At 37.5% G+C, this 24,406-nt stretch overlaps 1 long non-coding RNA gene across 1 annotated transcript in view; it reads right to left on the bottom strand.

Annotated features, from left to right (window-relative positions):
- Window positions 1-21,796, bottom strand: part of LOC142602631 (uncharacterized) — a 37,896-nt gene extending 16,100 nt beyond the window's left edge. The window contains exons 1-5 of the long non-coding RNA XR_012836384.1: window positions 21,725-21,796; window positions 12,718-12,824; window positions 10,203-10,325; window positions 9,691-9,838; window positions 2,550-2,725 (exon numbers count right to left, since the gene is read on the bottom strand). This is a non-coding gene — a long non-coding RNA (uncharacterized LOC142602631). The remainder of the gene's footprint in view (window positions 1-2,549; window positions 2,726-9,690; window positions 9,839-10,202; window positions 10,326-12,717; window positions 12,825-21,724) is intronic.
- Between the last annotated feature and the right edge of the window lie 2,610 nt (window positions 21,797-24,406).

The following is a 24,406-nucleotide window of genomic DNA, read 5'->3' as shown; positions in this document are numbered from 1 at the left end:
CTGGAATCGATTGCCATTTTACAAAATCAGCGGTTTAGAATCATTCTGTAGAACAAATCAAGAGAAAAAAAAGATCTAATCCTGTGTGACACTAGACGTTGAGTGTAAGAGTAAAAGCCCTTGGAAAAATAACTGTGGAAAGTGTTTAGGTTTATGGTAGTAAAATTCCAAGAATCCAAAGATCGATACAGAGAAAAATAATTTCGTGCAAGAGGAAAAAAAGTCTTTCCAAACAAACAAAAGATGAACATTCTACCAAACATTATTTTATACATATGTATAAAGTATATGTACACATACAGAGACACACACAAGCACATGCATACATACACCCCTATAAACTGTATCCCAAGTCATATTTCAGAATTATTTTCAATTTCATTTTAGAATGAAATACTGATTAAACCCTGGCTGGGGAGAGGAATATGAGGAACTGCAATAGACTTTTAAACTGTGTGGAGCTGCAACTTAAAATGAGATTAAATTCCTTTCAGTCTTTGCTTAAGAAACAGCCCTGGCTGTGGCATGCCAAATTAAAAAAAAAAAACCACAGTAGGTTAAAATTAGATTGGTATTCATTGAGTATATACTGGAATTTCCCATAATAATTGTATTTATGTAGGAGGGTGTCTCTTAACTGAGAGACAAAAGTAAGGTTTGTACCTTCCTCTTCACTCACCAGGAAATTAGAGGGACAGAATTAACAACTGAAGTCTAGGAACCAAAAAGACGTGTCTTATAAAAGGTGCTGTAATGATCTGTCTCAGCTCAGAAGACTGACTGCTCAGTCTTCTGAGAGTGGAGCTATGAAATCACCACCAACCAGGTGTGCATCCTACATCTGATAGGCAAAGTCTCCCCTAACATCAGTCTGTGTTTCTATCCTAGGTAATTCTCAGCGCACTTGATATTATATTACCTCACATGTATAGTAGCAGAGAAAACACCTGCTTCCTGTAATGGTTAGACGATACCACTTAAAGAATGCTTTATGCCAAAAATAGATAGAACATTGAAATAAAATCCTTTCTGCTATCAAACATTTTCGCAGTGTAATATGGGAGACACAGCCAGAGTCGAACAAGAACTGAGGCTACAGCACAGTGAAGAAGCCTTTTTTTAAGGACACTTCCTATCAGGAAAAAGTTTTTTGCATGTGCTGAGACAGCTAATGACAAATTACTAAAAATTTGATTTAAGAAGAAATGTGTACTCATTCTCACGGAAATACTTTCCCCTTTGGCAAAGTTTTTCCTGCAGGCTCAAGAGATGCCAGATAACCATCTTTCCAGACCTTTAACAATACCTAGAGTATAGCTAATGTAAAGGTAACTGGGATGTAAAACACACAGTTAATATCTCAGATGGTGGGAAGCTTTCAGGACAGGAAGATTAGCATCTGACAGCATGTAGACTTACGATGACAAGACAGTGCAATAAAATACTCCCTTAGAATAGCAACTAACCTCTTGCAAAAGTGATGACATGAATTATAAAATTAAACAGATACATAAAACTACTGCAAAAAGAAGGATTAAATGCTTTTGAAGCCCTGCTTATACTGCAACATGATTTCTTCAGAATCTTGGTGTAAATAGCAGAATGACCTCAACTGTTTAAAATAAATGACAGCAGTGGTGTGGACAATAATGAGAAGGGGATAATTAACCTGCTGACAACACAACAATAAATTAAAAAAAACATTCAAGTCAGCTCATTTAAAAACTGTAAATAGAGGACACTGTCTCAGTAGCATGCTGGAGGTTGTTACAGTTAGTCTTACGTGAGCGATGGAAATATGATGTCTTCTGCCAAGAGGAGATAAGGATCACACTTGTCTAATAAATGGCATATTGAGCCCCCAGAGAAAAGGAAAATGAACCCACTATTCACAGAGAGCACTTAAAACTGATGCAAAATACTGCAGTGCACCTGCATCTGCAGATATCCTTCGAAGAGATACATGCAGGAATATAATGCCAGTCAGCAATTTCTGAGGGATAGTTGTAATAAAAAATAAGAACAAATTTTTGTTCTTTGTTTTCTGGTTTGATTTCAAAAGCTGTAGAATACAACGGGTGAAATCCACTGCCATTAAAGTCAAAAGCAAACCTCCTACTGATTTCAGAGCAAGCTTAATTTCACCTAGTGATTTCATAAAATACACGTATATAGGAATAGGAAAATTTCTTACTGTTTAATTATTCTTAGTGCTAATCCATTACCATTAATTTACACAACTCCCCCTAGTATTAATTCTAGCCCATAGAAGTTTTATTATCTTCATTGTATTCACTGGGACAGTGAATGTGAAGATTTATTTACAATCAGTGATGATCCAATCTAATCTTAATTACAAGTGGTTAAAAATCAGCAATAGAACTAAAAAAATCTGTCTCGAGTATATTCTGCCAGATCAAATGAACAATGGCATTAGAATCAGAATTGAAATAAAATCCTGTCTGTTTGCTCAGGTTTTATTGCAATGCACCTGCATTCTTGGTGAGTTGTTTGTTTTTTTTTAATAGTTCCCCTCTTCTATAACCAACCTTGCATTTTCCTGGCTGGAAAGCAAATTACTTCTTTTTTGGGAGGAGCTCACATCTTTTGGTGACAATATCCAAGATCATGCTCCACCACACATACAGGTTGCAAGACTTCATTGGCTTGATCAACACTTAACACTTCCAGTGGAATGGCATACGTAATCCCGTAACTGAAAATCCTGTAAAAGGCAAAAATTACATAACTAAGCACATCCTGCAAGGACAGTGGATGAAGCCATTATCATCACCCGCAGACCATCATACACACCCTCTGTTAGCACAGCCCACTTGTGCAGCTCTGCTTTTGACCACTGGACTATGGCACCACGGTGTTTCAAACCAGAAAGACGAGTGCCTTTTACACAATCTGTAGTACCAATATGAGAAGTCCAAAAAGAAGATTTAAAGTATTACAGGAAAAAACTTAGAAAAATGTGATCACTGCACAGTCATGTAGCTACGGACTAAATTTATAATTTATGATTTACAGACTTATAGTGTGAAATTGTAGTATTATGCAGGATGATTTACAGTATGAAACTGCTTAGATCTATACAATTTTAAAAAAATTTCTAGGTATTTTTCTTCTTTTTTCTTATTAAACAATGAAGCGTTAGTAGCATCTTTAAGTAAAATTAAGATTTTCACTTTAAAGATGGGAATATTTAATAAGAGATGACTGTACTTACTGTAGTTAATGCATAATCCAGTCAAATTCTGCTTCTTAAAGATCAGCTTAAACCCCAGCTGTACTGGGATCAAATCCCACTCAGGAGAAAATGAAATGAGGGAAAAAGCAAAGCAAAGAGCATTCAGACTTTAAAAAAAAAAATTTTCAAAAAAGAAAATAAATGGAGAGACTGAACAGTGAGAAAAAAGGAGAAGGGAGAAACAGCATTTTGCCAAAAAGTACCATGCGCTTACTCAGCCTGAATTCTGTTACAGCTGATGCAGTCTCCTTTGTTGTATATAGGCTTTGCAGTGAAACCAGTAAAAATGTAGAGAGCGGGTTTGAACTAGTTAGTGTTTTAGGATTCATCCTCACCAACACATAGCTGGGAAAACTTGACTTTAAAATGAACTTACCTTTAGAGGACAGAGGGGAAAAAAAAAAAAAAGAAGAAGAGAGAGAGAGGGGGAAGGAGAGAGGGAGAATAATCACTACAGAGCATAAAAAAGATTCAAGAGCTTTAGACAGGTTTGCAAGAAATTCACAAAACCTGTTACCACTGTAGAAATTGCATCTGAGTACAAGTATCTCAGGAATGACTTTAAGAATTGTGAGGATGACAATAAGGCAGGTATTCTTCCTTTCATAAAACACCGAAATCTGAAGCAAAAACGTTCAGTTCAAATCACAGATATCAATGCCCATTATCTCACTGCTTGTGAAAAGGCAAAAGGAAGAAGTTGACTGAGACTCCAGTATGTTCAGTTTCAAAACTTTGGTAAATTCTTTCAGCTATTCTTTACTTTGAAAGTGAACTGGCCTTCATGAATACCTGGACATGGACAGCAACATTTCACAGAAGAGCAAGTGACATATTAAAGAAACCCTTACAATTCAAACAGTTATAAAACGTTTTCTGTGATGACTTTTGCACATAGCGATTCTCCTGCTGTTATTCATAGCACAACTCAAGTCCACAAGCAGGTATTTAATATCAGTTACTAGTTTTTTCACTTGCAAGTTACACCAAAACCACATGGATTTTAAACCATAAATCACCATAAATCCAAAAACTCATATTCAAAGCGGGCATCATTCACTTTTCTTCCAACCAATTATCTATTTTCTCAAATATCTGTTTTTCCTGCTGTTACTTCTACTGCTCTGTGATTGTAAGTATAGCTTTATTCACATTCAATGTAGTTAAAATTACTCATCCCACATTCTAGATAGACGAATCAAATAATATATGTTAAAAGAGTTCATTCATCTAACTCCATAATGGGTGTGATCTCACATGGCCCAGATGATAGTGATGTTAAATAAGAACAATGTCCAGAGACTGCGAACAGTGTGATGACAGATATTTTTCCACATGAATCGCAAAGAAACAAAACCACACGGAACTTATGAAGTTACCTGGAAGAAAGAGTAAACAATTCATGGGGAGACACGTCGCATTTGCAAGCTCGTGCTCCGGACAGACTTACCTCCAGCAATTATCACGGAAATGCTGTTCTTGGCTTAACCTTAATCTGCACACTGTGTTCATCTTTCCGCTCAGCCTACCACGAGACACAAAGCCAATACACACCAATTACCTCACCCAACAGATGCTGAGATCAGATTGTCAAAGTATACTGAGGCTCAGATCACAAATACTGCCACCTTACTGTCTTGGATTTGCATATCTTAAGCATTTGCACAAACACGTTCCAGTTTGGGATAACTTGGAGTTCACAAAGAAACAAGCCTTAGCTAGGAGGTAGTGAAGAACAGTTTCCCAAGCTGTGCCTCAGCTGTCACAAAGGGTGTTGGCATGCTGGCCCTGCTCAGGGGCAGAGCTAGCCGGGATTTGGGCGCCCAGCTGCACTGACATGGCTGGAGGCACCACGCAGTTGCCCCTGGGGAAGCGGAGGAGGGAGCCCGTCCTTCCCACCTCGGCCAGTGCACGGCATCCCTCGCCGCAGCCTCTGACAGGCTCACCACGTGCTAATTCGTCAAACGCGGCTGCTCGTTTCCCACATTAGAGGCCCTCCATGGCTGGGTGAGGAATGCAGTGCGATCACAGAGTCCTTTGGACATACCCATTTTCACTGCGTTTCTCTTTCCGAACAGCTGCCCGCTCTCTGCTTAGGCACTTCACACTCTCTTACGCTAACAGCTTTGGTCAGCTTTCACATGCTGTTCCCAAGGAAGATACAAAACCAGGAGTGAGGCTCATAGCCATTGGCATCTTGTATCTCAAGACATCCGATACGTTCCTCCCACAGACAGACTTTCCGTGCTCTAGCTATGCCAAGTTTGTTAAGCTTTACAGCCAGGCTAAAAAGAGAAGGGAAAATTCTCTTTTTTCCAGGTATGATGTGGTTTGCAGTATACGATCAAATAGTCTCTCTTCCTGAACGACCCTATACAGACACAGAGGGTGTTTGTTTAGTCGTCCCTGACAGAAGCCACTCTGCGCAGCCTTTGCAAAACCACTCGCACGGGGCCCAGCCCCACGCTGCGAGGCGGGGGAGACGCTGAGCTGGTGAAAACAGCCCAGCCAGGGGCAGAGGCAGCTACCGCCTCCTGTCAGGCCATGAACCTCATTCTGCTTACCTCGATCTCCCAGTCCCTAATGACAGCATAAATGCTGGCAGAAGTGAGCAGAAAGTTATTTTTCATCCATTGATAAGTAATAACACCGCACCTACCAGTCCCTGTGTACTGCTTAGGAGAGAATGAGGAAATGAAACAAGAATCTGCATTCTACAAATAACGCTCCATACAAGCTATTTACTTCCCCCCCACTGCCCCGAAATCTATTTTGAGCAATAGGCATTTCAGATGTGTTCCCAATTGCTGTGTTTACTGTATAACACACAGATCTGAAGGGGGAGATGAATTGCAATAATACAATAAACAGTTCGGAGGAATGAATATACGTATTACAGATTTGTCACTCTCCTGTGAATTGAATGGATTCCTTGTAAGGTTTTGTTTAAAAACAAGTAGCATGATTAGAGTGGAAAACAATACAAGCCCTAGATGATTTAAACCTACTTCTGAAATACTAACATTACTCCAAATACTTCCTTTTCCCAACTGTTTTTCCTTAGTGAGCACATTAATATCAGGTGGATTACCTGGTTTAGGGAGATTTTACTTCAAGTTGTTGTCAGCAACAGAAAACGCACAGGACAACATTATTACACAAAAGAAGTGCTGAGACTGTAATGCCCGCTCATTGTAATGGCCCATTAGTGACGAAACATTACCCACTTCGGATGGCAATCAGACTGTACCTGCTAATTACTCGTACATGGGGTGTCATGTTGGCTTTTGCTACTTGATTTACTTAGCTATACACATACTGCATACGAAGGGATTGTTAGAGGAAAACAGGGAAGGAGTAGATAAAACTAAGAGTTTGTAAACATTGTTTTCTGTCATAACTCACATTAGCATCACACAATTTTTGCATGTGTGTGTGAGATTATATATATATAAACAGAGGTGTCAAAAGAGGAAAGGGACAAAAGGAAAAAACAAAGAATGGTTTAATGCATTAAAAAGGAGAAAAAAGAAACAATAGGATCAAGAAATAATAGGTTTAATTTCACTGTATTACGCCAATTATGTCAGTTTTCTTCCCTTCACACATAACCCTTCACAGGGAATCATTCACAGCTGTAAAAGTCTTTGCTGAATACTCCCATCTTTGTATCACAGAGAATTGATAAGACACAGCATCCCTGCCTCAATTTCACACATTTCCTGAATCATCAGATGAAAAGAACAAAACATTAAAAAAGCGTGAATCCTACCACGATAAGAAGATATCACAGGACCTCTAACGCTACAATTATTATAGCTGCAACAGTTGCTGCTGTCTGCTTACATTGCAATAGAAAAGGACAATAAAAAGGGAGTTTTATGTGGCTTAGGTGCAGTTTCCATTTTACATTTAGGCAGAAAGGCTTTTCAGCTTTCTCTCATCTATTTGGAAATGGTATGTCCTAAAGCCTGACAATTTTTGTTGGAATACAATGCAGGCCAAGACTATTTCTGTTTCCAAAGTGCCACAACACCATACTGACAGGAAAGCCATGCAGAAACAGTAATGTTAAATACAGCTTAGTGCAAACACAGGAAATATTTTTGGATTTTAGTATCTATACCTGTGAGGATTTGCACCAGAAAACTACAAAAAAATGCTGATACATCACAGCACTAGAATTGTGCTAGTTTATGAAATGTGTTTGGTAACCATGGGTACTAAACAATTTCATAAGGACTTCACATAATCTAGGAACTATAAATAGATTTGGAAACAAAGAAGGAGCTTAATTGCAGTATCCATGAGTTGGGAAGCACAATATTCTTTGTAACATAATTTATTTCTATGTGTTCCAACAAGCATTTTTAAGGCATTCGTGGCAATACCATCATCTCTTTTTTGTGTATTTCTCCTTTTCTTTCCTACCCTCCCCATCTCTTGTGACTCAATCAAGCTGAGTCTGTGTGATAACGAACAGAGGAGAAATCATGAGCTCTCACTCAATGTATTTAAATTTTGCAGGAAAGAGTGCAGAATAATGTGTACTAGCCAATGTTAAGAAAAATTAACCATATGAGATGCACAGAGTATTAGTCAAGAAGTTGACAGAAACTACTGCTAAAACACAATTACAAGTATTTCTTCAATGCTATAACTTTTTTTTTTTTAATTCTTTGTACACTTACCTTAAAAAAAAAAAAAAAAAAAAAAAGAAAAAAGAAAAAAGGCAGAAGAACTGAGTATCTCCTGAAGACAAAGGGATAAATATAGTAGGCAGTTCCTGACCTGAACTGTGGAGGACTCAACATGCACCTAGGTAACTCAGTCAATCAAATAATTTAAGTTATGGTCCAAACTGCTTCAAAACAAAACTAACAATAAATTAGGTTCAGTATTGTAGCTTCTGAAGAGAGCTTAGAAATTCATGATAACATGGAGAACTCTGCTTCAACAGAATAGAGGCTGCTATAATTATAACTTCTATTCATATTTTAGCATCCTCCTTCATCACTCTTTTCAGTGTCTGTGCTTTGAGAGGAAAAAAACACGTGGAGATTTTGGGGGAGATTTTTCTACTATAAACAGGAAAAAAAAAAAAAGAGCAGCAGCTTGTTTCAAGATTACTCAGACACATCAGCATGAAAACGCTCCGGTCTCATAAGCTGAATTTGTTGTCAATTTTATGAACATTTCTGATGAGCTGCTTACATTTGAGTGACTTACTCATATCCTTATTCAGCCTTCTTTCATTGCAGTATTAGCAAAAGCTATACGTGTATTTATTTTCTATAAACAAACTCCCATCCAATCACTGATATCTCTAACTTAGTTTTAAAAAATGCTTCAAATCTGAACTAGTCAGCCTAATAGGAGCTGTGGCACAATATTCAAACTCTGCTGAGAACCAAAGTAATAATGCAGCGGGACTTCAACCACAAGCCACAGTTCAAGTTAGCATAATCCATCATCTGTTAATCAAATCACTCTGGACTCCAAGGCTGTGGCTAGGCTGGGTGAAATAACTGGCAGCAACGCTTGCAGTGAAGACAAAGGCTGGGAGCGCACCAAGCCAAATCCAAGCAAACGCTCCAGCAGTTTTTCTGTGTCAAACTATTTCAAGGGTGCTCGGGTTTTAATGGGAAATACTTAATGAATTTAACACAAATGGCTCTTTTTCTAAAGGCTAACTAGCATATGGATTTATACTTATGTAGCTGGAGCTAATTATAGTTTTTTTCATGGTTTTTGGCTACCCTTATCATTAAAGTGAAAAAATATGTACAATACAACATATTAAGGCAAATAAATGTTTTTCTCATCCTAGCAAGTCTCAGTTACTAGATTTCTCATTTTAAAATAAAAGTCACCAGTAATCTTTGCCAGCACTGGCTGGCCACAATCAGCTGCTTAGCTAGTAGCTAAGCATTTTAATTGTCTAAAGAGGATTTTCATTACTTACCTATGAGTATTTAAAAAGTTTAAATTGTTGAGGGTTTACTTGCACTCCATGCACCGAGGCACAGACGGGAGGATGCCCCAGGGAGCTCAGGGGACCCAAGATACACGCTGGGGCTCTCCAACCTCGGCACATCAGCACCCAGCCCAGCTGGCAGGTCTGCAGAGATCCCCCACCAACCTGCCAAAAGAAATACACTCCTGCTGGGGAGGCCTCTGCTGAGGGAGAGTGGTGCTTTGCAAGGGAAGACACAGCAAGAACTCTGAGATGAAGGAGAAGGCCAGGAGGACCACTGCCATCCCACTCGGGAAGCGACCGGGTCATTCTCCAGCAGTCTTAGTGCTTTCCCGTATGTGCCTGGGAATGCATTCCAGATCATTAGCCAGAAATTATTTTTTTCACACGTGAATATTTTCGTGATCATAAACAACCCAACAACTTATGAGAACAAAGGTGTTAAAGCAAAACTTACCTTTTTCTTAGTTTATTCCAAAGTCGTGCTTGATTTCATATTCATTAGTAGGCTTTCTCACGGTCAAGCTTGACATTCAAGCTAATACTGCAGTCTAATTAAGTTTCAGAAGTGAAGCCCAGTGTACAGAGTGTTCTTACTTGCATACCTTTCAGCAGAAACATCTCCATTTAGGTATGAATTTAGTTACATTAGAAAAAATTAAAAATATTACCTTGTTTTGGTTTTTTCAGTATTCCCTACAGAAAGAAATCCCACTAGATAGTACTTTCTTCAGTGAGGGCTAGAATCTTAATGCAACTGTAAATTAGGCTTTCCTTGCAGAAGGCAAGGAAACTTCATTAATTAGTATCATTTGCAGATGTGGTCACCCACCAAAATGATTGGCTGCCAAGCATTTTGCTTCTCATAAGTCGAAAAGTCAAAGACCCATCACAAAGCACAAAAATGACAGAAGTAAACCAGGATATAATTTACATACCTGTCAAGGTAAAGGACATATATCTACTTACCTTATGGTGATTGTGTACACGTCCGTGAGAAGGAATACAAGATATGTTTTATCCTTGTGTTACTAATTCCCTTTTTGGACATTAATTCTAAGAATTATCAGCTTCCATAAATGCCAGAGGAAACTTAGAGTAGAAATTAATACCTCTTCAGTTCAAGCTATTCTCTTTTCTTCAGAAGCTACACTGAAATCTTCTCATAAGTTTTACCCTGGCCAAAATAAAGCCTAGAATTTTTATTACTTCATCTAAACATGAAGTATAAGACAGAAATGGCAATTACACAAAGAATACGTGATGATTCACATATCAGACCTGTAATTGGTTAAGATGAGAAATAGGCCACCATTATTATCACTTACATTGAAGGAGCTCTAGTTCATGGAAGAAAATTTATAGACAGAATAAGAGAATATTTTAAGAAATATTTAAGAGATATGCACTAATTACAGCAGAAGGATATTGTAAATTCTTAAATATTTTTTTCTAAGTCTGGATTACTAATAATACCCAAACACTCCAGTTATTGCTTTAGCACAAACATACTTGGGTCTCACAATAAACCAAGAATGCTCCCAAAATACAATTTGCTCAGCATCTTTGTAGGCTTAAAAGAGATTTTAAAAATCCTGTGAAATTCACTATGGAATATATATCTTAACACGGCCTTATCAAGCAAGCCAGCTATTGGAGAAACTGAAACCTCCAACAGCAGTAAATATTCATCTGTGGAGTCCTGCAAATGCATATGGTAGTTAATATAGAACAAAGTCATTAACAATCAGAGATTAAGGAAAAGCTTAATTGGCATCATTAAGTGAGTTCATTTCTTTGATCAGCATTATCTAATGGAAAGGGCATCCAAAAGTAAATAGTTTAGGGTTAATATCTCGGCCAAATTGCTCTCTGTCAGATTTAGTGGGACATTTAAAGAAATTCACAAAATAGTACAATTCATCTTCCTATCAAACCCTGACACGCATCTCCCACCAGCAGCTCCCGCAGACTTATTTACCAGTGTAGTCATCCTTTGAAATTCAGTTTTGGGGAAAAAAAAAATAATAATAATCCATCCAGCCACCATGTTCACCCCCTCCCATATGGCTACAGATACTCTGTATTTTACTGTTTATGTTAACCCTACAGCACACATGATCTTATGAAAGACAAGAAGTATACTGGTTTTCCACCTCCACATTCCCATCAAAAAATGTGATTCCTTCTTTCTATTATTAAAGACAAAACCAATACTCTGCGATTTTATATTTTATGGGAAATAAGCTGACTAGTTTTTTTTTAAAAAAAAATTTAAACACACTTTTGAATTCAGACTTAAGGTTTCAATATTTTGAGGTAACGGATCTTCACTTTGTGTATGAGGAAAAAAAAGGATATTTGTTTTATTAAAACCTAAACTAATACAACTAAAAACTAGTTTTATTTTTCATACTTTTTCTCTCCCTCCCTCACCCTGAAGTTTCCCAAAGGCATTCTTAGTGTTTTTGCTGTGAGGGGCAAGAGACAGAGGAAACAAGATATTGTGGGTTTTGCCACTGACAGCCTCTTTGATTTGACAGGCTACATCACTACTCCACGCCTCAGAACACCATCACCGTCATACAATAAAGTTCAATATTTGCAAGGGGCTTAGGGTTTTCTGCTAAAGGATGTTCAAGGAAGAAATAGACAGGTAAAGTCAGGGCACATGGGTTTTGGCCAGACCTTTGGTGACTCCGAGGAAGAAGCTGACATCTGTTAGGTAAAAAGATTATTAGAAATCCCTCCCTGTACATAACTACCATGACTTTTGTTAGACAATATTCTCCTCTTAGCTTTAGACGCCTAGCTCTCAATCAGGTTCTTAGACCTGATTTAAAACCATAATGTACATTCCAGGTATTGCAAAAGTCAAAGCGATACAGACAGATATTTGCTCAGATCTGTTGTTAATACTGTTTAAGTAGCGAGAGCAGTTAGTAACTGCAGATATTAAGGTTAAAGTCAAAATTTGAATTACAATGAAATCTAAATGTTGTTTAAAAGGAAATACATAGTATACACATAACCAAGTAAGCACAGCTTCCAATATACTATCATGAATATCTGCATTTCACAGAACTAAGCTAATGTGAAACTGCAAAATGAAAGCAAAGAGGTTCTGTTCTTAACTCTTTCTTGGACAGACTTATGACTAGTTTCATACAAGAGAGTAAGCTGTGTGCAAACTGTAGTTTTACTATTAAAATTCAAACTCAGAGAGAGCTTTCTCCTCCACATTATCATCCTTAGGGTCTGTTTTATCTTTTCCAAGGGACAAGCACAAATTCCACCACTGGCCTACTAAATTCCTGCTGCAACGATGCGTAACTCAGAGGCTGAAGTCGCCTACTGCTACTGTGGTTACCAAAGCTTCCTACCCACTGAATCGTGTTCCAGTCTGGATATTTCAAGCTTCTGTCACTGGTAATTGTGTTTTCTCTCCTCTTTGCTGTTATTCAAACACAGAAATATTTTGTACCTTTAGAACAGTCTTGACTTCCATCCTTTGGTTAGTGTCCCAGGATTCACTCCCTCCTCGCCTGCTCTTCGTTTCAGGTGCTTTCATTTCTTGGTCTCCTCAAGTAACTAGCAAAAGGACAAGAGGAAATGGTTTCAAGTTGCATCAAGGGAGGTTTAGATTGGATATTAGGAATAATTTCTTCACCGAAAGAGTAGTCAGGCACTGGAACAGGCTGCCCAGAGAGGTGGTGGAGTCACCATCCCTGGAGGTGTTCAAAAAACACGTAGATGTGGCACTTCTGGACATGGTTTAGTAGGCATGGTGGTGGTGGGTTGACGGTTGGACTTGATGATCTTAGAGGTCTTTTCCAACCTTAAAGATTCTATGATTTACTCCATTCTACACCGTAATGCCAAACCCTACAGAAAAACTGGTTCTTGCAGTGGAAGGAAACGAGTTACCAAGCAGAGGACACGGAGCATCTTCCAACCGTACATCCTCAAGGGCACCTGCCTACCCTGCAGGAACTACACAACTGAGCAGTGTGATAAACTGAACAGGTATGGATTAACCGTACAAAACATAACTTTGTAGGGCTAGCAATTTAAAGAAGTACCAGACTTCCTAAACACAGATAATGAACTCTGAAATGGGCACATTTTTTTCTTCCTGCTTCTGAAAAGCTGTTTGGTGAACAATAACATCAGCAGCAGGACAGCGCTGCTTCTCTGCACTGTTTCGATAGTAAAACAAGCCATTGCTTTATAGAATTAAAATTGGCAGCTTGAATCCAATGTAGATGTGTGTTTGGACAAAACTACAAAGAAGTTATTGATGCAAACCCATATAATAAGGTCATTCCTATGTTACATTTCTATAGTGAAACTAGTAGAGCAAGATTTTGATGGTATCAAATGGCATCTTTGCTATTGTGTATGCTTTGCAATTGCTCACTTCTTAAAAATGTACTGCCAATCCCACTAGGAAACACAGACAAACATTTATCTTATATTAAAGTGCAACAACTACTGAGATAAAAAAGTTTGAACAGCAGTTCCTTGCCTGCATTTCCTCTTGTATTTTTTCTCCATGGTGTATATACACTGTCTGAAGCATTTTCTTTGGTTCCTTTAAAATTAGCAACAATGCTACTGAGCTTTTAAAGTGAAACAAACCTTTGAATCTTGACAGGATTCAATTACACCCATCTCATACTTATTTAATTTTAAAATAACTGCCCTTGGGGTGGGGTGGGGGAAGGCAAGAATAGCTGAAGAATCAATGAGTGACCTAGGGCATTAATCAAACTCAAACTAGGGGGGGTATAAAGACTCTCTCAGGAGTTACTAAACACCAATTTGCAAGTTCTAATGTAAGAATGAAGTTAAGAAAATAGCCTTAAAATTTTCTAATATTCATATCCTTGGGCAACTGCAAAATTGAGAAACTCATTTACTAGGTACACCTTTTTAAATTACTAGGACATTTTCAAGAATAAAATGTTGATCCTTTTGCATATTTTCCAGGAAAACTTTCAAATCTTGGAATGGACTTTCCTGAAAATTACTTTTCATTGACTCTGTCTTCCATATCTGATTGGGCTTCTGTTACAAAGCTATGTCAAATTCAAGTAAGGGGAGTGTCGTGGAAGCAGTCAAGGGATACAAAATGTGCTTGAATCAGTTTATCAGTTAATTAAGCTGTTAGTACTGTGCAAATAATTCATTTTTTTTCACAGACACACAAAATTTAGAGAATAAAATTAATTGTAAAACAAACAGATAAAAATAGTTTATGTAATATTTTTTTTTTAACTTTTAAAGTAATATGTTTACTTTTAAACTTAAGGTTTTAAACCCACAAGATTTTGTTTAAATGTTTTGCTTAAATTAATTCAAAGGGAAACTGCTTGACCTTAGATTTTTTAATTTGGCAGAGCTGAAATAATTTCAACTGTCTTCATGCAAAAAAACTATGTAGATTAACTTTAGTAGCATAAGCAGTGCTCAGCAAAATGCATTTCTGAGTTGGCAACAGTTATAAAAAAACCCCAGAAACCCCAATCATTTTGGAGCTTCATAAGGAATTCCTTTTCCCCACAAAATTAGAGATCACTGAAAACAGAAGTAAATCAGGGAATTGCTGAAGCCCTCTGTTTCCAGGACAGCTGTTACAATACAAAATGAACCTAGGCGATAAAACTCCCAGGGAACTTTGATTTTATGAGTTAGGGCCTTCAGGGTTCATGCTATATATAAATTAATGAGGTCTATGTATTGTGATAAAAGATTGGCTTCATTTTTGCCTTCTGCTGACTGACGATGCAGACAGTTTTCATCCACAGAAAGCCATTGAGAAATGAGCACGTGAATGTTTTTAGGAACTTATCACAGAACACCCTGGAGCTTCAGGATCCCTGCCTAATACCCAGAACATCAGAGAGCGCCGTTCTCAAGCAAAGTGAGATGAGAAGCCTCTTCAGTGACAATGCTGCTGCCCATCTGCCTACTGACAACCAGATCTATTTTATGGCACTGCAGTACAGGCCCCAAAATCACCACGACTTTTGAAAACCTTGGCCTGGTGAATTTCTCTAAGCCTATGCTTTCACGTGACATGCTGTTAGATTTTTGTTATAATGTCAAAACAACACTGTCATTTCCCTTAAATAACTTATCCTGTAACTTGCAAAACCAAGATGACGGGCAACAGACACAAAGACTGGTCCAAGGCAGTAAAAGCAGATGATTAACTGAGTGGGACAGTTACAGAAAACTACCGTACAACAATTGTTGTGCCTACGCAAAGGGGCATTTGAGCATTTCTAAGCTGCAAAGGCAATGAAGCACAAAATGAAGGGACATCCGATTTGGAAAATTATGCAGCTGTCGGTATGCTAAAAGAAGATGAGTTCAGGAGACACTCACCCCACCTGCTCCCAAGGCCTTTGGACGATATAAAGCTCTATAAATTTCAAAAATTTCATAGAAGAATCAGCAAGACTCAACAGTAGTACAAAGAACTGGGCAGATCAAACCCACCTTTCCCACATTTTCCTAATAAAGTGTTGATTAGATGTACACTTTATTCAGAAAATAACTGTCTAATGAAAACTAACATTTTGTGATATATCTGCCACTGTATATTATTTCACTGTTGCTAAACCATGGTGTTTAAGGTGACATTAGCAGCAGACTGATTTAATTTCTGTTTAAAAGGAAAATATACAATTTTAATTCCATTTATTTTTGCAGTGCCTTTTTAGCTCAGCTCTGACAGAAAGGAAGTCAGACATTTGGATAAATGAGCTAGGTTGTTTGAATATTGATAAGCCAATTTTTAATTTATCAAGGTTATCTAGAGGTGCTAACCTGACGCTGCATACTAACAAGAAATATCAACACACTAAGTGATGTGTGCAGTGAAATATTTCTTTGGGAAAACAGTTCTGGATGGACTGCAATTGTTAAAATTAGAACCGTGCAATGGGGATAGAAAGTGACTTCCTAAGGGGAAATTAAAAGCAGGTGAGAAGTGTGACAGAGACTGAGATGAATAGGTGGCAAATTTTATACTTTGCACAGACTGCAACATAAAACCCACATCAAATCACTGAGAGAGACAGAGAGAAAGAGAATTACCTTTGTGAAAAGTAGAGTTAACATGGCACAAAAAATGCTAATGTTTCACTTCTCCAAATTTTCACAGCAAGCCAGGTAATCATTACAGACCTTACAATGCACGCTCCACATTGTCAAAAATCTGCAAGGCTTGGCAGCCCCCTACAAAAGATGATGTCCAAACAACTGAGAGGAAGCAAGCGAGCATTATTCTTCAGTCTTGAGAATTCAGAAAAGAGCACAGTGTATTGTAGTAAGAATAATGCCAGAGGAATATGTAAGATTTCAGAAAAGAGCACCGATTCTTCTCTTGCCTTATGGAAGAAATTTAATAAAATGACATTTTGTAGCAGCACTGGCCCAATCTCAGATGTTTGCATGATTTCATTAAAGATAAGTAATCAGAATACTTCATTTCATAGATTTATCAATAACTTAAAAGCAACGTGAGACTCAAGTGTACATCAGAGTGGGCAGGAAATACTAGAAATAAAGCTTTTCTTCAGGATTTCTTCTTCTTGTGAAGCTAAAAGGACTGAAGCCTCACTGAAGAACATTTTTGTGTTTTAGCTTCTGCTCACTCGCTACATCAGCAGTAAGTAGCATTAACTGCGGCACCTTACCTGTATCCTGCCTGATCCCAGCCAGGACAGTCACAGCTAGCGGTGTCTCAACAGCAGCTGCTGGTAGCATAGCACTAAGCGTGAATGTTCAGCAATAGCTGTGTTAAGATCTGATTTCACACATGACTTCCCTTACTGCTGTCCTGCACGAAAGAAGAGCCTCTGATGTAAATTTCCTTTGTCAATACTCATTTTTACATCTTTTCCAGTTCTGCAAGACCTCACTTTCTATAATCTTTCATCTGTACCCATTGGACCATAATTGATTCCTTTCCTCAATTTCTCAAATGCTTTTTGCTAATAAAAAAGTTTCATAGTTTGTAACAGACTAATGATGTAACTGCTTTATGCTACAGAGACAAACACAAAAAACATTCTTCCAGCCTTTTCCTCTCAATAGGAATATAATTGAGTAGACTTGAGAGAATCTATGTATCTATTTGCATTTAGCATTCTAGTAGTGTGCTTTTCACCTTTTCATTATTCCACCTGCTCCTGTGATTTTTCTTCTGTATGAGATCAATTACTCCCTAGTTTGATGTACATGCTTAGTTCAGGGGTTTGTTGATTCTTCACTGATCTAAAATAGTATCTCCATATTTTGTTAACAATGTTTATCTGTCATTAGGGATATCCCATTTGCCTTTTACACCATTTGTAAAATCTGCTTTTCCACTTTCCCCTCCCCCCGATTTGGGAAGACCCATCCAATAGGACAGTCTGATATCAAAACAAGTCATCGAAAAGCTACTTTATGATTCTGTCATAGCACCCATCTATTTACCATTTCCAACACAAGTAACAACACAGTTATAAGTGCATTATTATCTCTAAAAGCTTACCTTCACATTTGCATAGAAAAACACATCACATTTCTTATGTGTTCTGAAAATCTGATGTTTCAGATGGTTACAACAAAGAAATAATCCAGGATGTTTTCTACTAAAAAAAATTCACACCCACCCACCCCCAAACCACAACCCAAATATTCATAATGAAATTCCTATAACATTTGAACAAATAATTAACAAATATGCTATTAATGTGTAGTGTCTAAAGCTACCAATTTGAGATTCTGATTTATTGCACTCGATGCATTATGAATAAACCCAAAGTCAAGACAAAGGAGTAAGATAGTACCATACTTGAATACAGGTAAGTATCTTCTGATAAAGAAATTGTTTAAAAACTATTCTAGAATATGTTTTTAACATTGCAGCCGAGAGACTTCGCTGATATAAGTTTGTGTTTGTCACATCCCTCTCACAGAGGATGCAAAGGAGCATAGTGAAGCTGGAACTGACAGAAGCATAGTCTGAATTTGATCTCTTTTGAATGACCCATACTACTGTCGCGCTTCAATTCCTCTTATCTCTTAGACTGTATTAATTGGAAATAGGAATCTGAAATATTAAATTGATAATGCACAGCTTTTAATTTCCTTCAGACATTATCATACTGCATCAATTTGCACAGCTCTGAGAATCAGTCTGTGTGAATTAATGATGCATTTCCATATCCGCACGATAAAGATAGAGGGCTGTGACAACGTTTACATCTGATACTATTAGAGTCTCTTCAATGATAATCATTAACAAGTCCATTAATGAGAACATATTTCCCTGAGGCACTATGGCCATTCGACATTGTAATCTAAATCTATACTCTCCAGAAACTCTATTCAGAAAGCAATGAAGTAAGTCCCCGAACTATACAAAGGTTATCAGCCAAGTTATCTCACTGAGCAAAAAAAGACGAGAGACTTCCTTCAATATTGGCAGTATAGAAGATTAAAATGTACAATTGTCTTTTTTTTTTTTTTTTAAACCAATAGCTGTATTAGAAATACATTGGCTGAAAGCTGCATCCCAATGGCTTTGAATAACTCAGCAAGACAAACTCAAACCCTTAACTTTTAGAAGGTCGTATTTAACTGGAATAACAAAGTTCAGAAACTCACCACACTGATTAATATAATCATCTAATAATAATGACTCTGACTTGTTAAAACACAAATCCTGTTGGCTTGAAGTCTGTACCATAACTTCACAGATTTGACTGAAATAAGAACTACTGCAATATGCAATTCCCTATTCATCAGCAGATGAAGTAATAGTACAAGAAACAGAAGAATTACTTTCATTTCAAAACTATTCTGTTATAAAAATATACTCAGCTTTCTATTTTCTGTGCAACCGTTTTTTCCTCAGGCCTAACAGATAGTGATAATCATTCACCCTAGAACAGGCATCTAAGCTGGCAGCTTCAGAGCAGCAAATATTGAGGACAAAAATAGACAGCTCTTCCCAAGTCCCAGTACTCACAGTGAGATTAAAACCAGGAGGGCATCACTGCTGCAATCACTCCCTGAATGAATCGGAGTACGCAGAATTTCAGATTCCTGCACTGTGTACTTGGTATCCTTAATCTATGTTTAATCAAAAGTTTCCTGGAATCAACAAAATATGAAGCCCTCCTTTAAATATACATTTTTGTGGAGCAATCTTTTGTTTCTTAAACTGACACAAACCCACACCCAACTATTCGTTATTATCATTAAAAGACCTTTCATGAAGGCACAATTTCCCAGAACGTCAGTATTATGTAAAGCAAAGTAAATTATGCCCCAGATAAAAAGGCGAAGTGTGGATTGGTATACTGAAGCCCTGGGTAGCCATTCCTGGAAAACACATCCCTGTAGCCTCCAAGCTCACTAGTGAGCTAGTCTCATTTTATCACAAATCTGCCCTGGCCATGACGGATTTTGGTTTTGCAGATAAACATCCATTTATCTTAAAGTATTACAGAAGTCAAAAGACAACCGGCAATAAATTAATTGCTTATATTGCAATGCAAATATAAACACTTCCGTTGAGAGTTAGCACTGGTCATTCAAATTTTTTAGGAGTATATATTTTTTGCTTAGCAATACAAATCTATTGATATTCAGAAGCTACTTATGTTGTTCACTCCATGTACCATGAGAAGATCTGGCTGGAGACTGACTGTTAGCATAGTATTAAATACTAATACCTCTTCATACTTGTGTCATATTCATGAGGAGCTCTATACTTTATTAGCAAATTGAGATGAGAAATAAAACAAATATGGAGGCGATTAAATCCTACCCCTGTTTAATATGACGTGCTTTGATGTTTTGCTGTAGCCTCTGTTAGAACAGAAGAGTGAACCAGATGCACCTTCAGTTTAATCCCATATAGGGATTTCTGTCTGTATAAACACAATCTAAAATTTAGATTAAATCACTTCTGCTTCCTCTTAAGTCTCTCACAGACAACTTGGGAGATTATGTACAATACCTGTGTCTTTACATAGTCTCCTTAGCCATGTTATAATTTCAAGGCTAACTTCCTAGAGGGGAAAACATGCTTAAAAATTTCACTTAATACTGCTCTTAGCTGGAAAGGAAAATATATTTTCAACAGTCACGTTAAGAGCATTGAAATTCTGAAGCTATTATTAGTCTCTAAGAATTTAACATTTAAAAACAGAACTTGAAATTTCACATAATATGTTATAATTTACTCAATGAACATCAAGGTCACTTCTAAGCAACTGCCTGTGAAATGTTACATACACAAATGTAAAGCAAGTTTTGTGTTATAAAACACAATGAAGCATTTTAAAATCTAAATCCCTTCCCTCCCTCCAAAGGAACAAATTATTTTTTTCCTGGAAACCAGCATGCTGCTAGATTCAGACTCTGTTTGCCAAATCTGGGTCTGGATGAATGTTTCACAGCGAAGACATAATACCTTGGAAAGAGAAAACACACATAACGAACCCATCAAGAACAGCAGTGCACACAGGGCTTAGCCATGGGAACGAGCACTGTGCCAAAATCAATCACATCCAGAAAAGTACAACTCCTTCATGTTCATCTTTAGTGCTTGCCAATGGTGCTGACAACTTTTAACATGAAGCAATATATAAAGAGGTTTTTTTGAAAACCTGCAAAGGGATTAAGGAATGGTGATAAGCCTCCTCAAACTCAGCTGAAGCAATAAATGGCAATGAATTTTCAAAAACACACCAAAAAACCCTGCATCAGCACACAAAGGTACTTGAATCATATTTGTGACAATTCACAGGAAAACTTGAATTCAAAGTTCCCAGCAAAATGCATCTTTCCCAGTATATTCAACCACCTGTGGTGTTCTAGCAGTGTCAGCTCTCATCCGTTGTTGCACCGGCTGAGCAAAATATCAGGCAGAGTTCTGCATCAACACTTCTGCAAACCCAGTTGAATTCAAATTCTCAATAAAAACATTTTTAAAAAATAATCTCTCTAGGTTTTCACTGTGCATAGTGTATAAATTTTTTTGTGATATAGGGAGTAGTAGTTGCTTCTCTTGGCAAATCAACTCTTTTTTTTTTTTTTTTTCCTTACTGGCTTATAGGAGCTTCTGCGAAGTTTACAGCATCTGTTGCCTCAAGTTGTTCCTATATATGCATAAACGTCAGTTTAGGATCTGCAAATCTAAAAAGAGATTTAACTTAAGATTTATTGAATCATTTTTACAAGATCATTTCTCTAATATTTTACATGCAATGAAGGATCACTGCTTTCCAATTCTATTTCAAGAAGGGCATTAAGTGTTGTCTGGTTTTGTGATCTATTACATTCTGCTTAGGAGTCTACTAATGCATAACTTGTACTACTGAATTGTCTCCTTGAGAGTTGGCATCTTCTTAACAAGACCATCGCTGGCAGGAACAAGGCTTCCACGGTAATAAAATACTAGAGAGATTTCTAATTACCTTTGGACAGCTAACCTTCATTATTGTTCCATGACTCCACTGAGTCAGTGTTTCTGGAAATCACTCATCACAGGTGATGTCTCCAAACAGGCTGACTCTACAAGACAGGAAAGCCCGTTTTATTGACTTAGGAATAATAATGAGAAATATACAAAGTGCCAAAATGAAAAGGAAGAAAGAAAACAACATGCAATGATATAAAGATTTGAAGGAAGGAAAATAAGAGAGAACAGAAAAAGATGAGGTGGGAAGGCAAAACCAGGTAGAAGGTAGCAGAATGGGAAGAAAGCTCAGGGACAAATGTAGGAATGACTACTCCTCTCGCTTCTCCATAAGTGGAGAGGTATGCCAAGTATCTAAATCCAGATATATATACACAGAGAAATGTCAATTTACTGTACAGTATCTTGTTCTCCAGTCTTTGAGGGTCCCTCCAGAAGTCAGGCTTGGGCTCTTCCAGAAGGGCTGCAAGCTGAAAAGGACACTAGTTTCCATGGACAATTGCCCCCTGAAATGTGTAGATTTTACCAAGAAAAAAAACCCCAAAAATATTTAAGTCTGTCTCTCAAGATTAGCCTTTCTAGATCTCCACACACACTTTGTGCAAATCACTTGGCAGTCCATTTTGGCTAAAGGAGTTGGTGGGTTTTGGCAGTCTCAAAATAAGTTTTTAGTAACTTTTGTTAACTTCTCTGCGTGTGATTATAAATGAACCTCTTCTCTTCTAAAGTACCAGTTGGGGGGACGGACGGACGGGACGGGACACAGAGCTTCAGACAGGATTATATCTTTCAAGGCTGCTGCTGCAAATATTACTTTTACAGTCTCAAATGAAGATCTTAAAATCTAAACACCTGCAAGTCTCTGATACGGTTACATCAATTGTGATTGGTTCACACAGTGATAAACTGTCAAGTCTGTTGGGTTTGTGCTGTTTTCCCCTTATCTTTCACTTTTTGGAGTCTGTGACAGCTTTAGGGGAACGCATTATTCCTTGGGAAATTTAAGACCTGCACAGTCTTTTCAATGAAAGACTGTGTTCACCAGTTTTATGAACAGTAAAAAAAAAGGCTGTAAATGGATTCAGAAGCATGAAACTGAGCAGTTTGCTCCCTGGTCTCAATGTAAATAAGATGTAATAGGAGACATGCAGGACTGATGGCAGATCCCCACGTTGTTACGCTGTTGGCATGCATTTGCTGCTTTGCACTGGGGAAACGAATGTCGCGTGATCTTGTGCGTCTGACTGACAAAGTCACGAGACAAGAGTCATTTTATCATTTGTGCCCGGGTTTATTGTAGTATCTTCCAACTAAATGGTTGGTTTAAAGCTATAGTTTCTGATAACCTCCTGGGCACCACAGAGCATGTACGACCTTTTTAAATTTCAGAGTTGCTGCTGATGTTTAGGCAAGTATTCCATTTAAAATATATGCCTTCCTAATTTATTTCCACAAAAATTTTCCAGGGAATGTCAGATACTAATGACCATGAAAATTTCCAAGTTTAACAGAGAAGAGAGATGTCAGATGGTTGAAACCTTTCTGCCGAATCGTGAGGTACAAAAACTTGTAACAATTGTCATTCCTGAACCAAGACCTAAGCTGAGACTTACTTTCATCTAAAGGTTTACCTTTGTAAAACTGTAGAAGAAGTGAGGTACAAAGACTATATGGAAGTCTCCTGAGATTGTCCGGTGAAATCTTCAGAGAAATTCAGAAACTTATAATGCATGAAGAGTAGGATTAGAGTACAAATCTGGATCTCAGAAAGGTACTCCAAACACCTAGTCCAAAACTTTTCCTGCAGGGAGTTGGCCAATTTTTCCATTCTCTTGCTATTTTTAATTATGTGACTGACTCCCAAATAGGACAAAAATGTTAGTCCTAACAGAATAAGATATTTTCTAAAACTACTTCTACCCTTTTTGATGGAAAAGGATTTCAGAGGTCTTCTGATATAACAACTACTTTTCCAATGAGTTCATTTAAGCTTTTTATTCAATATCATGTCTAGAATTACTTGAAAATTTAGCTTTATCCTAGCAACCAACTGCATCCCAAAAATAACTTTCTAGATAGGTAGTTTAGAGTCTTTCAAAATAACAACTACAATGTGGCATAATTGCAAGGGATGGTTTGGTAGTATAGAGAATATAATTACATGGTATTTCATATCTGAGTCATCCTGGGGACAGAAATGAAAGGAAGCAATAGAAATTAGTCAATCATAAGCTTAAAATACTCTGGCCAATAAATTTAAACAGTCAACACACTTTACATATATGTGCCATGAGCAGCTCCAAGTAAATTATGCAGCACCTGGCAAATACTGTTAATTCCCTTGCACCTAAGTTAATTGCAGATTCCAGCAAGCAATCAGATATGATTATATTACATTTTTGGAAACTATCAAATGGTTCAGGCTGAAGGAAGACAGCTTAAAATAGACCTTTAAAAGGTAGCACTAATTAGGCAAAGTCTTAATTCTACTCTTTTCTCAGCCTCAGAATAACAGGGACAAATTTTCCTTTCAGAGCACCATGTGGAAAGCAGCTGAAATCACCGGGACTATACAGGTAAACTGAAAGCAGAATTTTAACGTCCTGTGGAGAATTTCTTTTGACCTCCTTTATACCCCAGGAAAAAGTATTCTACAAACAAGAAATCAAGTATTTTTGTG

The sequence above is a fragment of the Balearica regulorum genome, chromosome 7, assembly GCF_011004875.1.
Source record: "Balearica regulorum gibbericeps isolate bBalReg1 chromosome 7, bBalReg1.pri, whole genome shotgun sequence".
In the NCBI taxonomy this organism is placed as follows: Eukaryota; Metazoa; Chordata; class Aves; order Gruiformes; family Gruidae; genus Balearica; species Balearica regulorum.
Note: the sequence above shows the minus strand (reverse complement) of the source record. Positions and strands in the feature narration are given on the sequence as shown.